Source organism: Hemibagrus wyckioides, linkage group LG07, assembly GCF_019097595.1.
Source record: "Hemibagrus wyckioides isolate EC202008001 linkage group LG07, SWU_Hwy_1.0, whole genome shotgun sequence".
Classification (NCBI taxonomy): Eukaryota; Metazoa; Chordata; class Actinopteri; order Siluriformes; family Bagridae; genus Hemibagrus; species Hemibagrus wyckioides.
In genome coordinates, this window is record NC_080716.1 from 22,668,334 (window position 1) to 22,682,086 (window position 13,753).

Here is a 13,753-nt window from a genome sequence, read left to right on the forward strand (position 1 = left end):
TATTTATAATAGTGACTCTGTTCATTACATGCGTTTAATATATGAGTGTAAAAGAAACATATTTTCAATGTAGTGAGGTACCTGGTGTGCTACCGAGACAGAAAGTACAACACTATAAACCAAAACTCACTGGATGTGACTAAGTTTTGTTCTCTACATTATATCTATTTAAACAACAGCTGCTTTCAGTCAAGAAAAAAAAAACGTTTCCAGGGACTGGTAAGCATACACAGACATGCACTGTTAATCTTTTAAAAAACTTTAATATAGAGTTTGATTGTGCAGATGGATAGAAATTATTGGATTATAGATTATACCACATATTAAAAAAACACTAGTAATAGTCAGCAGTCAGCATTAACAATTATCAATTAATTAAGAGCATTAAATCAGTTTCATCACTGATCAACTCCATAACATTAACTTTAACTGTTCTAAATTTCATCATCATAAACAACCAGACCAAATAAGAACATGAATTACAAACCTACACATCCAATCAATAATGTATTATAATCATCTTTATACATTCTAAAAATATTAAAAGCATATGGTAAGAACTGCGTTTTGTGACGTTTAAGAAATCACACAGACATTGAATGAGTTTCATTTTAATCACGTGTAGGTCAGTAACTGGACTAAGATACCAGAATACCATGTGTATTTATAGAATTTCTAGAATTGGAAAAATGGATTCGAATCTGATTTTAACTGCTGAAATCAGATAAGATCATATTATTAGTGTTCATGTAAACATGTGTATTATTTAATAATGTACATGTTTAAACTGTTTACAGAATGTATTTTAGTTGAATTCTCTAAAATCATATTGTAGACAAATTATTTTATTTTAAATGTAATTAAGCATTATAGTCATCTTTGGAGTAAAGTAAAACTTTTTAAAATATATTATAGAGAATAAAACAGATCACTCATCAACAGCAGTGATGATCAGTGGTGCTGAATTTCTACCTCCTTTGTTATTACAAGGACCAAAGTATGGAAAGATTTTCTCAGAACTGAAAGATTGACCAGTGAAAGAGTAGATGTGAGATCTGGCCTCCACATCATAAAAAGAGACCAGACCCTCCTCATAATCCACAAACACCCCCACCTTCTCCACCTTCTCTCTCAGTGTGAGGGGGACAGGGGGATCAGCACGAGCCCTGTACTTATTCTCATTCCTCAGTTCCACAAGCCATAATCCATTCTGAGGAGTCGCTGTCATCCACGCCTTCCTGTCAATGTTCTCTCTGATCACTCCTAATGTCCATGCAGTTTTCCCTGTGACCTGTACCTCATAATAAAATCTCCCTGTAGAGTAACTCTGCTTTGCCACAATACAGGAGAATTTAAACCTCTGTGGTGAATCAGGGAGATCCTGTTGTGTGTCTACATCTTTCACTTGTTTTCCATCATCAGACAGGATGAGTTGAGGATTAGCGGAATCAGGATCCAGAGTCAGATCCACTGAGAGAAACACACAGACACAACAAAACCAATTCATCATTCAGAGAGACTGTATGTGTGTGTGTGTGTGTGTGTGTGTGCTGAGATTAGAGTTAGACACACACACACACACACACACACACACACAAAGAGACTCTGCATTAACTTTACTGAAGATTGAAAGGTAAAAGTGTTCTTACCTGCAAACTTCTTCTTCTCTGCAAACTCTGTGAAACATTTTATTACAGTTACAAAATAAATAAAATAAAAATGAAATATTTAATTTTGAACTATGTACACTATAGTTTAGTGTCAAGTTTAGTGTCATCTACTGATTTTCCCTAAATGTATAGAAAGGACAGAAATATTAAATCAAACAATCTGAATTTCTTTTCTCACAGTTCATGACAAATGTAGTTAAGTCCTAAAGACTACTAATTCAAGTATAATTACCATCTTTCTCTCTCTGTCTCTGCAGCTCTGAAAAGACAAAAACAAATTCATCATTCAGAGGGACTACATGTGTGTGTGTGTGAGTGGTGTGTGTGCTTGTTTGTGTGTGTATGTGTGCTTGTGTAAGTGAACTGCAGTTTTTATGTGAAAAACTGTTAGAGACAAAAGATATCTTTTTTGTTGCTGAGATTTGAGTTACTGTAAAACACACACACACACACACATGCATGATCACCCACCCACACACACACACACACACACACACAGAATAAAATAAATACAGAAGACTGTTTTAACTGTACTGTACTGAAGAAAACCCTGAAAATGTTCTTACCTGCAAACTTCCTCATCTCTGTAAACTCTAAAACATGCAAAAAAACCTTTGCTTTATTTTATGCAAACAACAGTTTGATTTTAAAATAAAATTAACATGAAATATTTTACAATAATATGTACACTATAGTATAGACCAAAAGTACAAATAATGTATCAACTAAAATAAATTAATATTTAAAACAAAAAAAACAAGCTTGCCATCTATTGATTTTTACGTAAATGTAAAGATAGAGTAAAGACAAATGTAATGAAAGAAGAGAAATATTAGAAATAAAAATCTGTTCTTTATAAACGTCTAATTTCTTTTTTCACAGTTCATGGCAAATGTAGCTAAAAACTACAAATTCAAGTGTAATTACCATCTTTCTCTCTCTTTCTCTGTGCTGAAAAGAGAAAAAGTCCATATTAGAGGCTGGGACAAGATGCTGTGTGTAATGGATAAAACCATACAAGTTTTCTTTATTTAAATTTATATGTCTTCTCCACTCTTCGGTGATATAGAGAACAGAAAGTATTACCATGTCTAATTTACTATGTCTAGACTTTGCACACTGCTTTATTAATTTTTATCTGGAAAATGCAATGTTAGTCTCTGAATCCTGATTCAAACTTTTTGTACTGTGCTTTAGGTTTTAATATTTGGTGTAAATTCTATATAAATAAAAGTATAAATAGATTCAGCGGTGTAATGTAGTGATAAGGTAAATGTAACTGTCCTCTGATGTTATATAATTGTTAAATGATTAAGTTCACTTCACAAAGGGGAACATGATGTTACAGGTCAGTTATAAGTCATATAGAAAACAAGTCATTTATTTTACAGGGAATGATGTGTTTGTGCCTCTATGCATCTTACAGAACCCTCTGTGGAGTGAAATCAGAGTCAACAGAACCTGAAACAGAGTGTGTCATCCTTAAGAAAAAATAACTGTGGTTAATATAATTTTCACTGTGAATATTTGATATTTTATATATTGTTATATTATATTATATTTTATATATTATATGTTATAAGAATATATATATATATATATATACATATCAGAATAATTAGATGAAAAAATTCAAGCAGCTGAAAATGAATTTTGATTTTGCATTGGGAATATCAACCCAGCAGAGTTTTGAAAAGTTTTTTTTATTTTTTTTTTAAAAAAAAAAAACCCAAATTATCTAATTATCTACTGTTCTTTGTTTAATTATCTGTCATTAGAAGAGATAATCAACTGCTTGATTTCAGACTTATTCCTAACCGTGAATCCTGCCATGCTTTAGAAAAATAGCACAGTCAAAAAGCTGTGGTAAAAGCCGGTGAATCCATCTCTTATTTTTAAAACATCAGTCATGAAATCATTAATCAATTTTAATTTGCAACACAGATTTATTTGATGGACTACATCAGGACATTTATCAGGTCCCAGCCCATACTCTATCAAGTCCATGAATAAGTTGTGATTTTAATGAAAAGCATTTTGTGGACTGTTATCGAATCCACTGATGTGAAACAAAGAAAAAGCCTGTGTAGCTCAGATTTTTAAAGCATGACTGGATTGATGAAGCAACTTAAAATTAGGAAAACTCCACTGTGTTGCTCCTCTGCCATGGCACTGTACATCACCGAAATGTGTAACTAATAAATGAAGCCTCCTTCCTGAGCACACATTTGTTGTGATTTTTCAGGATAGAGTTTGATTAAAGCCAGGATCATTAAAGTATCCCATATGTTTTTAAATTTTTTTTTAATTCTTAATTTTAATTCCTTGGCTATTCAGCTGCTTGAAGTTTGAAATGCTTGATGAATTTACATTTCTTAAATTTCTTTATGGTTTCTGATTTCACAGACTCTGGACACAAGACCAGAGGTGACAATAGTTTGCAAGTATTGATTTCAGCAAACATGAGAAGAAGCTGTTAATTCTGCCCTCTGCCCTTATGTACACTGTTTTGTGAAACTTCACCATGTCATATGTACAGAGGGGAAGAGGTTGAACAAAACAGTGTTACGCCAGTGCTGGTTTCAGATTCAATATGGCCATTTTTGACTGCAAGACCCATCATAACACTCAGCCTACTACAATTCACATGACCATGTCACATGCACTCTTGACTGCACCCATGTTTTTAATGTTTCCCCTTAATTAGAGTTCTAAGATAAGTTCTCAGATAGCCATGTTAAGTTGCTAATCACCTGTTCTTTATAACCTATAGTACTTGTCTTTTGTTTAGATAAAAGCCTGAATTTGTATGCATCTAAGCTTTTGAGTTTTTTAAGTTTTTTGACCACCTCAAGGAAAGACAACTGGGATCTAGGCAACAGGGCCATGGGTGCCCATGTTTCAGTGATGCACCTGGGGACTGAAGGCTAGCCTGTCCTGTCCAGTCCCACAGAAGAGTTACTGTAGAACAAATTGCTGAATAAAAAATGCTGGCTATAATAGAAAGGTGTCAGAACACACAGAGCTTGCTGTGTATGCATCTGTGTATATATAGACTAGTCTGAGTGTCTATGAACAAGGGCATCAGAACTAGACCAATGAGCAAGTGAAGAAGGTGGCCTTGTCTGATGAATCATGCTTTCTTTTATGGCAAGTGGATGACTTGGATACATTGTACATGGACATTGCTTATCTGCGGAAAAGATGGCACCAACGTGCACTATGGGAAGAAGGCAAGCTGAAGGAGGCAATGTGATGCTCTGCGCAATGTTCTGATGACTTTGGGTCCTGTCATTCATGTGGATATTACCTTGACACGAGCCACCTATCCAAACATTGTTGCAGACCAAGTACACCCCTTCATTGCAACAGTATTCACTTATGGCAGTGGTGTTTTTTTGTTTAGCAGGATAAAGCACTCTGCCACACCACAAAAATTGTCCCAGAATTCCCCAGATCTCACTCTGATCAAACATCTGTGGTATGTGTTGGACAAACATCTAATCAATGGAAGTAACCCCTCAAAACTTACAATATTTAAAGACATTACAGTAGTCCTGCAGAGGTCTTCAGTGCAGTCTGAAGCACTGGCTAATGAAAATAATTCTACATTTTATTTAGACTTTCATATAATTGTAAAGCTGTAACAGTGGTCAGATCTACATAGATTTGTTGCAGCTTTTAATAGCCAGATTAGTGTCACAGCAGACATGAAACATACTACCTCATCTGTCATAATCACTGACTAGAGTACCAGCACTACTACACCACTCAGCCACAGCACCACAGGGCAGCAATACTGTGACTGCTGTGTTGAGAAGCATCAGAGTCTCACACTGTGGCACTGGAATGGATATGTGGGAAATTGTCAACAGTATAGCATTCTGATAGACAGAACAACATGCTCCCTACTCACAGTTCTTTCAGATTTTGTTACTGCTGAAGATAGGATCAAGTATGCCAGTACACTAGTATGTCAACACAGCAATGAAACATTCTAGGGTTTTCTTTGCTGTGCTTCAGATAATGAACTGATTGAAGCCATTCCCTTTCCTGTTAAAGTAAGCATGTTAAAGCAGGAAAAACACTATAATGTCCTGTGGACTAAAGCTATAGCATAAACTTCAGTATAATTTAGGATATGGCTGTTATGATGGAAAATAATGTAATTATTACCTTTCTTGTGGCAGAGAACAGCAATTACTATCACTCCAACAACAAAAAGACATGCTGAAACAGTAATGCCGACAGTCTGCTTCCAAGAGTGAAAGATCTTACCTACAAAGAAACCCAAGATTACATATGACACCAACAGGAACAAGACTCCAAATTTCAGTTGTATGCAGAGCTGTACAATATTTTCTATTCTATTCTATTCTATTCTATTCTATTCTATTCTATTCTATTCTATTCTATTCTATGTTTAGGTGCTACAGATATGGGTATAAACTGCAATAATTCTTGGTAATTACAAAACACATTCCTATAGAGAAAATTGTAGCAAAAACATTAATAATTATAATAAAAGTAAATGTATATGCTCTAATGTAAAATAGGGTGTTCATGGTGCTAATGTTTCATCAATTATCCCATCTGTAATGATTACAAAAAATGTTACAGCAAAAATTTATGTGAAAGAGTTTTATTTTTAAATCATAGACACTTACTATTAATGATAATGTCTGTCTGAATCATGTGATGTTTTTGTTGAAGTCTGCAGTAAAACCTGTTGGAGTTGCTATAATCATAAACAGTGATGCGGCTTTTCACACTGAAGCCCTCAGTGTCTCTGTGTATCTGAGTATCTTCAGCAGGCAGAGTGGATCCTTCTCTGTCCAGCCACAGAACCTCAGGTTCAGGATTCCATCCTCTGGACTCACACACAAGATTAATCCCTCCTGAATTATCATAACTCTCCACTGTGATCACCGGGTGAGTTCCCAGAACTAAAATCAATAACCAGTAAATATTGGTTAAATATAATGAAATCATTTTAAAATGTTAACCTCAAAATAAAAAAGCAAGAAACGTAACTGTCAAAGTAGAGAGAAAATAATAATGACACTATTGTGTGTGTGTCTATATTGTAGCCACTGCAGTGGGCTGAACACAGACACACAGGTGGTGAAAAAGTGCTCTTTTATTTAAAGTCTTTAAGGCCAAGTGAAAAGAGGCAAGGTGTAGGAGAGGAGTACTGTCTGAACCTCTAGACCAATCAATCTGTCTGGGGGTGGTAGATGAACATCCTCAGGTGTGTCCCCTAGAAAAGTTGACACAGATCAGCCACGGGATGGGAGACAAATTGTACATATTCTACATGCTGTTTTTCTACCTAACTTTCTGTGAAGTTTACATTTATCTTCATGTTTCTGTTCATGTTTACATTTATCTTCAGCTTATTTGCACCTTGATCAGATATATATCCATTCAGAAGTTCAATTTATTTTTCACTGGTTTATTTATATCTATTTATTATAAGTATACTACTGGTACCATCACAAATCTGTTCTTTGTTGGACTAACTGTAACAATGTTAATACTGACGAGAGAAGAGAAATGTTATTTCGATTCCTCTGTATGTCTGCACAAATGGTGGTATTGACAATAAACAAAACCTTGAACTTGAACCTTGAACAAATGGCATCCCTTGGTCGGTGAGGATGTCCTTCAGGATTGTCAATGCCTAGCATAAGCTCTCTGGAGATGTTGCAGGAGGTGGTTTTGCCAAGTGAGACTGTCTTGGTGTACTGGGGTATCAATGATGACTAGGATATAGTCATCATTGATACCACCAGGCATACAGCGGCCCAATGAGATCCATGCTGATCCTTTCAAATGGGAAGCAGTTGATGGAGCAGATCGCTGACTTTGGAGGCACTGTTTATTTAGTGTACTGCTGGCCTGAACCTCTGGGCACCTCTCAGGGCACTTCCTCTATCCACTTTTTGTAGCAAAGTTAGCTATGTTTTAGCTAGAAGTTAGCTATGTGTTAGCTAGAAGCATTAAGTACATGTTAAAAAATGAAACTAATATAAACCATGTTAGAACTTTTTTTTTACTCTCAACGTGAAAGTATAAATTCAGGGAATATATAAAAAGTAATGATAAAGGGAAAAATCAGAAACTTCTTTAGTGAAAAAAATTAAAAATAAGAAACTTGCAATAAACCAGTTGAATAAGTGTGCACACCCCTAAATTAATACTTTGTTGAAGCACCTTTTTATTTAATTACACCACTCAGTCTTTGTGTATTAAATAGTCTTGACTGGCACATCTTGACTTGGGAATAATTTTCAACTCTTTCTTGCAAAAACATTCCAGGCCCAAACTGTAAGGACATCTTCTGTGCACAACTTTTTCCAGGTACCCCATCATGTCTGGGCACTGGCTAGGTCAAAGCATTGATTTCAAAGCTACAGTATAAGGGAAGGAAAGGATGGAGGAGCCAAATAAACGGAAGTAAGCCAAGTATGTAGACTTGGTAGAAGAGTACTGTAGACAGGGGTGAAGAACACAATACAAATCCATAGATGTTGGCTGCAGTTTATTTGCTAGGCCTAACACTTGGGCATTACAGACATACAGAACAGGAAGGCCATTAGAACCAACACAGAGGCATCAGAGAAGGCCTCTAGATGGCTGTTGATCAAAAGAAAAATTCTGTGCAAAGTTACGTGTGAGATGTGTGCTGATGCTATGCATCAATGCATAGATAGTTATGATTATTTTAGGTGGGAATCCATGCTGAACCAACTCTGAGCATCAGTGAGTAAGGCCCTTAATGCTCAATTGTAGTTGTATAAAAATGAGATTAATTGTAAGTCGCTCTGGATAAAGACGTCTGCCAAATGCCAGAAACGTAAATGTAAATGCACTGAGCATGCATTAACAGTGCCAGTGGGACTTGCATCACTGGCACTGGGGAAGTCTGTATGGTTATGGTGCCTTAGAAGTGTTGGCAAGGCTAAAGGTTGAGTGTGTAATTTATAGAATATAAACTACTTGGACACCAGGGCCTGATCACCCTAGGTTGGGTCACCTGGGTATGGGTGTCTGAAGTTGAAAGACTCAAACACCTAGTGATTCCAGGTTACATTAGAGATGATGAAGTGCATCACAATATATATTATAGATGCAAACAGCCCTTTCTGAGATGGGTATGCTAGAAAAGGTAAAAAAAACTAAAATCTGTGATTAATTAATCAGTGTTTATGCCCACATAACAAACAAACAAACAAACAAACAAACAAACAAACAAACAAACAAACAAACAAACAAACAAACAAAAGTTTACTGTAAATATCTTCAGTGGAGAAATAGACCTTACCCTCAACAATAACATAAACAGTGATGTCATTATACCAGGATTTGTCCTCAACAAGACATATTACTTATATTCTCCTGCATCAGAGACTTGGAGAGCTGAGAGTTTGAGTGAAGCGTTGCCTTTCTGCAGTTCCTCTTTAAACAGTGATGTTCTTCCTTTGTAGGATTGATCCTGTTTATCATATTTGTCTTCATGATCCTTATAGCTATGCACTAATGAAACCCCTAGCTTTACTCTCATCCATTCCACAGTCATGTCCACAGCACTGGTGTTGGGTTTGATAAAACATGGCAGAACCAGGTCTTCACCAGGTACAGCAACAAGAGGAGCTTCTGGACCAATCAACTGCTCTGTGTTTTCCAAAAAGAAAAAAACTTTAACTTTAATACTACTTTTTTTTTAATACATTTGTATCATTCAAACATTTAATAGTCCTCTTGTCGCTTTATAGAAACTCCAAAATAATCCTTCAATCAGTCCCATCTTAGTTTGCTTATCAGAATGACAAAATTTGAATATGTTGAGTAAAATTTGCAAAATCATGATACAGCTGAGAAAATGTGTAGACCACGGCAGTTACCATGTAGATCATATATTGGAAATGCATATATTGTAAATAATAAATACTTAATACTTAAATTCTTCAGCTGTGGATATCTCCCTTGGTCTACCAGTTTCTTTATGCTTATTGTCTTTTAATAATAAAGAATTTATCCTGCAATGGTCACTGTCTCTCCTGCCTGACAGTTCTGTTTTACTGTGTCCAATATTTATTTGATATATTGCACAGATTCTGGAGGATTTTACGGATACAACTTAAACTCTTTTCTGAATTTTGAACTTAATATTTTTCTATTAATTACACAGCTCTATGAATTTGAGACTCAGAGCTGCCTTTCTGAATGTACAGATTAGGGTTCAAATATAGTTGTTGTCCGTTGTCTTTATATTTCCTTTATGGTTAGCCTAACAGGTATGGGTTCAGGTAAGGACTTGTGGGTTCTTGGTCACTTGCCAGACAAAAGCTTGTTCCCATTGAACTTTGGGAGTTGCTATGCCTAGTTCCAATGTTCATTCATTTAATGATAGAAGTTGTTATGTTCTTATATGGGGTTTTACTGTAAACAGAGGTTTACTTTCTAAATCATGAACAACTGACTGACTTTATCACATGTAAAATCAAGCAAAGTAAAGGGAATGTAACTGAGCTTAATGTCATCGTTATTTTTAAAAAAAATTTATTTAAAATGCAGATTTTCCTGCAGATGTTTGTGGAAAAATAAAGAATACATTTTAGAAAAAAAAGCCTGGTTTACAGTATTCAGTTTTCAGAAAGATCTTGCTGTTACAATTTCTCATTGTACATCTTTGGTTGTGAGTTAAGATTTTAACTTGTATAATGTGACATGGATATTAGTTACTGGTTTAGTACAGCTGTGACCAAAGGTGGCTTTTGATTTAGTTTGGCAGTGTTGGAAAATTTTGCTTATAATGTCAGAGTGAGTGCTGCACAATAACAGTCTAAAATCCACAAATAAGAGCATATCATTACACAAATCACATGAGACAGTTACAGACATGGCAGTGGCAATGCTAAAATGTAAGCAAAACATATGATTTTTTTTTTTTTTAAAAAAACAGTGAATTGTGATAGCAGACAGAATGTCGCTATAATGTCTTAGAACACTTACAGGTCAAAATTATATCATGACAAAAAGTACATGACATGGAAAGATATTGCGAATTAATTACAGCTTCCAGTTGTGTAGCTAGGTAATTAACACAGAACTGCTCTGTTCATAAAGCTTCTTTTTCTAAAACATGCTGTCCAGCTGAAGTTTGCAACATTGTGCTGCATAGCTGTGCACCTAGTGTAGCAGGTTGCATTGAGACATACATTTTTCCCATTGTTTGAAAGAGATTTCTTTTCATTTACTTTCTCAGTACAGATCAGCTGTTGTTGCCATTTGTGTTTGAATCTTTACTTCATATAAAGAAGGATTTCTGTCTCCTATGCTGAACTGCTGAACATAACAACACTTTTCCCAGTTGTTGAGCCAATAATGTTACTCAGCTCTGAGAGAGGAGATCTACCACACACCAGGGTTCAGTTAAAGAGAGTTGCACACCATCATTTACAATAAGATCAGAGATCGGATCTCTCAAAAACAACCTGTATACTCCATTAAACTTACAGAATTCTCTGCGCACAAAAATATCTCAACTTTAGAATTCATCATATAGCACACACACACACACACACAGAGTATGGTTATTTCATACCTGATTTAAGATTCCAAAAAGCTGTACAGAATTAGAAATGTCACATAGAAAAACATAATTCCTGAAAAACAGATTATTATTATTATTAATCAATCTACATAACATTTTTAAGTTTGTTCTATCAAAAATGTAAATACTCACAACTTTGTAGGCTTTATATTTTTTGATAGGAGGACATGCACACAAAAAAGGCTGTTCAGTTAGTGTACTTTCATTTGTGTAACTTGTGTAACCTGTTTATAAGTGAGATTCCAAACACTTTTTATTTCTTTAGAATGCATGCTTAGATTGTAGGTCTATGTATGTAGTAGCCATGCTAGCCACAATCTTAACACAAAACTGTTTGTCAGTATGTGTAATTTTTGTGAATGTCAGTTCATTACTACAGGATGATCAATAGCGATGTCTTAGTCATAGAGAGAGAGACAGTGAGAGAGAGAAACAGATACAGAGCCCTGGACAGGTAAATGGTGACCTTATTGAGAATTTTAATGTCACAGATATTACACTTAACATCATAGCAAGTTTTAGAACCTACACTATATTGCCAAAAGTATTCGCTCACCTGCCTTGACTCGCATATGAACTTAAGTGACATCCCATTCCTAATCCATAGGGTTCAATATGACGTCGGTCCACCCTTTGCAGCTATAACAGCTTCAACTCTTCTGGGAAGGCTGTCCACAAGGTTTAGGAGTGTGTTTATGGGAATTTTTGACCATTCTTCCAGAAGCGCATTTGTGAGGTCACACACTGATGTTGGACGAGAAGGCCTGGCTCTCAGTCTCTGCTCTAATTCATCCCAAAGGTGTTCTATCGGGTTGAAGTCAGGACCTGTGCAGGCCAGTCAAGTTCATCCACACCAGACTCTGTCATCCATGTCTTTATGGACCTTGCTTTGTGCCCTGGTGCAAAGTCATGTTGGAAGAGGAAGGGGCCAGCTCCAAACTGTTCCCACAAATTTGGGAGCATGGAATTGTCCAAAATGTCTTGGTATGCTGAAGCATTCAGAGTTCCTTTCACTGGAACTAAGGGGCCAAGCCCAGCTCCTGAAAAACAACCCCACACCATAATCCCCCCTCCACCAAACTTTACACTTGGCACAATGCAGTCAGACAAGTACCGTTCTCCTGGCAACCGCCAAACCCAGACTCGTCCATCAGATTGCCAGATGGAGAAACGCGATTCGTCACTCCAGAGAACGCGTCTCCACTGCTCTAGAGTCCAGTGGCAGCGTGCTTTACACCACTGCATCCGACGCTTTGCATTGCACTTGGTGATGTATGGCTTGGATGCAGCTGCTCAGCCATGGAAACCCATTCCATGAAGCTCTCTGCGCACTGTTCTTGAGCTAATCTGAAGGCCACATGAAGTTTGGAGGTCTGTAGCGATGGACTCTGCAGAAAGTTGGCAACCTCTTCGCACTATGCGCCTCAGCATCCGCTGACCCCGCTCTGTCAGTTTACGTGGCCTACCACTTCGTGGCTGAGTTGCTGTCATTCCCAAACACTTCCACGTTCTTATAATACAGCTGACAGTTGACTGTGGAATATTTAGGAGCGAGGAAATTTCACGACTGGATTTGTTGCACAGGTGGCATCCTATCACAGTTCCACGCTGGAATTCACTGAGCTCCTGAGAGCGACCCATTCTTTCACACATATTTGTAAAAACAGTCTGCATGCCTAGGTGTTTGATTTTATACACCTGTGGCCATGGAAGTGATTGGAACACCTGATTCTGATTATTTGGATGGGTGAGCGAATACTTTTGGCAATATAGTGTATGTTAATATGTTAAGCTATGGTATGTATAACAGTGGGAAATTTTTTATTTGATTATGAGTTCACTATATGAGTGCAAAATAAACATATTTTCAGTGACAGGAGCCTGTGGTGGTGCACTATCTGGTATGCTACTTTTGTATAAGACAGAATGTAGAACACTAGAAAACAAAACTTTTTTCTCAGTGATCTCAACATCACCATCATTCTGTGCACTTTATGTGGCTAAGACAAACTTCTGTCCTAGCTTTGTGTGTTTTTTTTTTTTTGCGTTTAAAGTATATGTTGTATGTTTATGTAGCACCAGGTCCTGGAGGAACGTTGTCTCATTTCACTATGGACTGTGTCAGCTATATGTAGTTGAAAAGACAATAAAGCTTTTTGAATCTTGAATCCTGACCTGCAGATATTCTACCCAACATCACAAAGTCCACCCCTTGCACCTGTCCATTATTCAACACAGTCAGTCAAATGTAATGCAAAGAAAATCAAACTGGGATTCAAAAATCTCAGTGATTAATTTAATCTCTCAGCTGGTGGGAGGAATGAGGACGAGAAATTAACATGGAGGATTGAAACAATAAAATATTTTTTTATTTCACTTTTTATTATGTCTGTGGAGAGATGCCTACACATCCAATCAATAATGGAGCTTTATACATTCTAAAAATCTTAAAAGCATATGACAA

General features: G+C 36.4%; 1 pseudogene; it reads right to left on the reverse strand.

Annotated features, from left to right (window-relative positions):
- Positions 1-928: 928 nt before the first annotated feature.
- LOC131356255 (uncharacterized) overlaps positions 929-13,753 on the reverse strand; it is a 31,089-nt pseudogene continuing 18,264 nt past the window's right edge.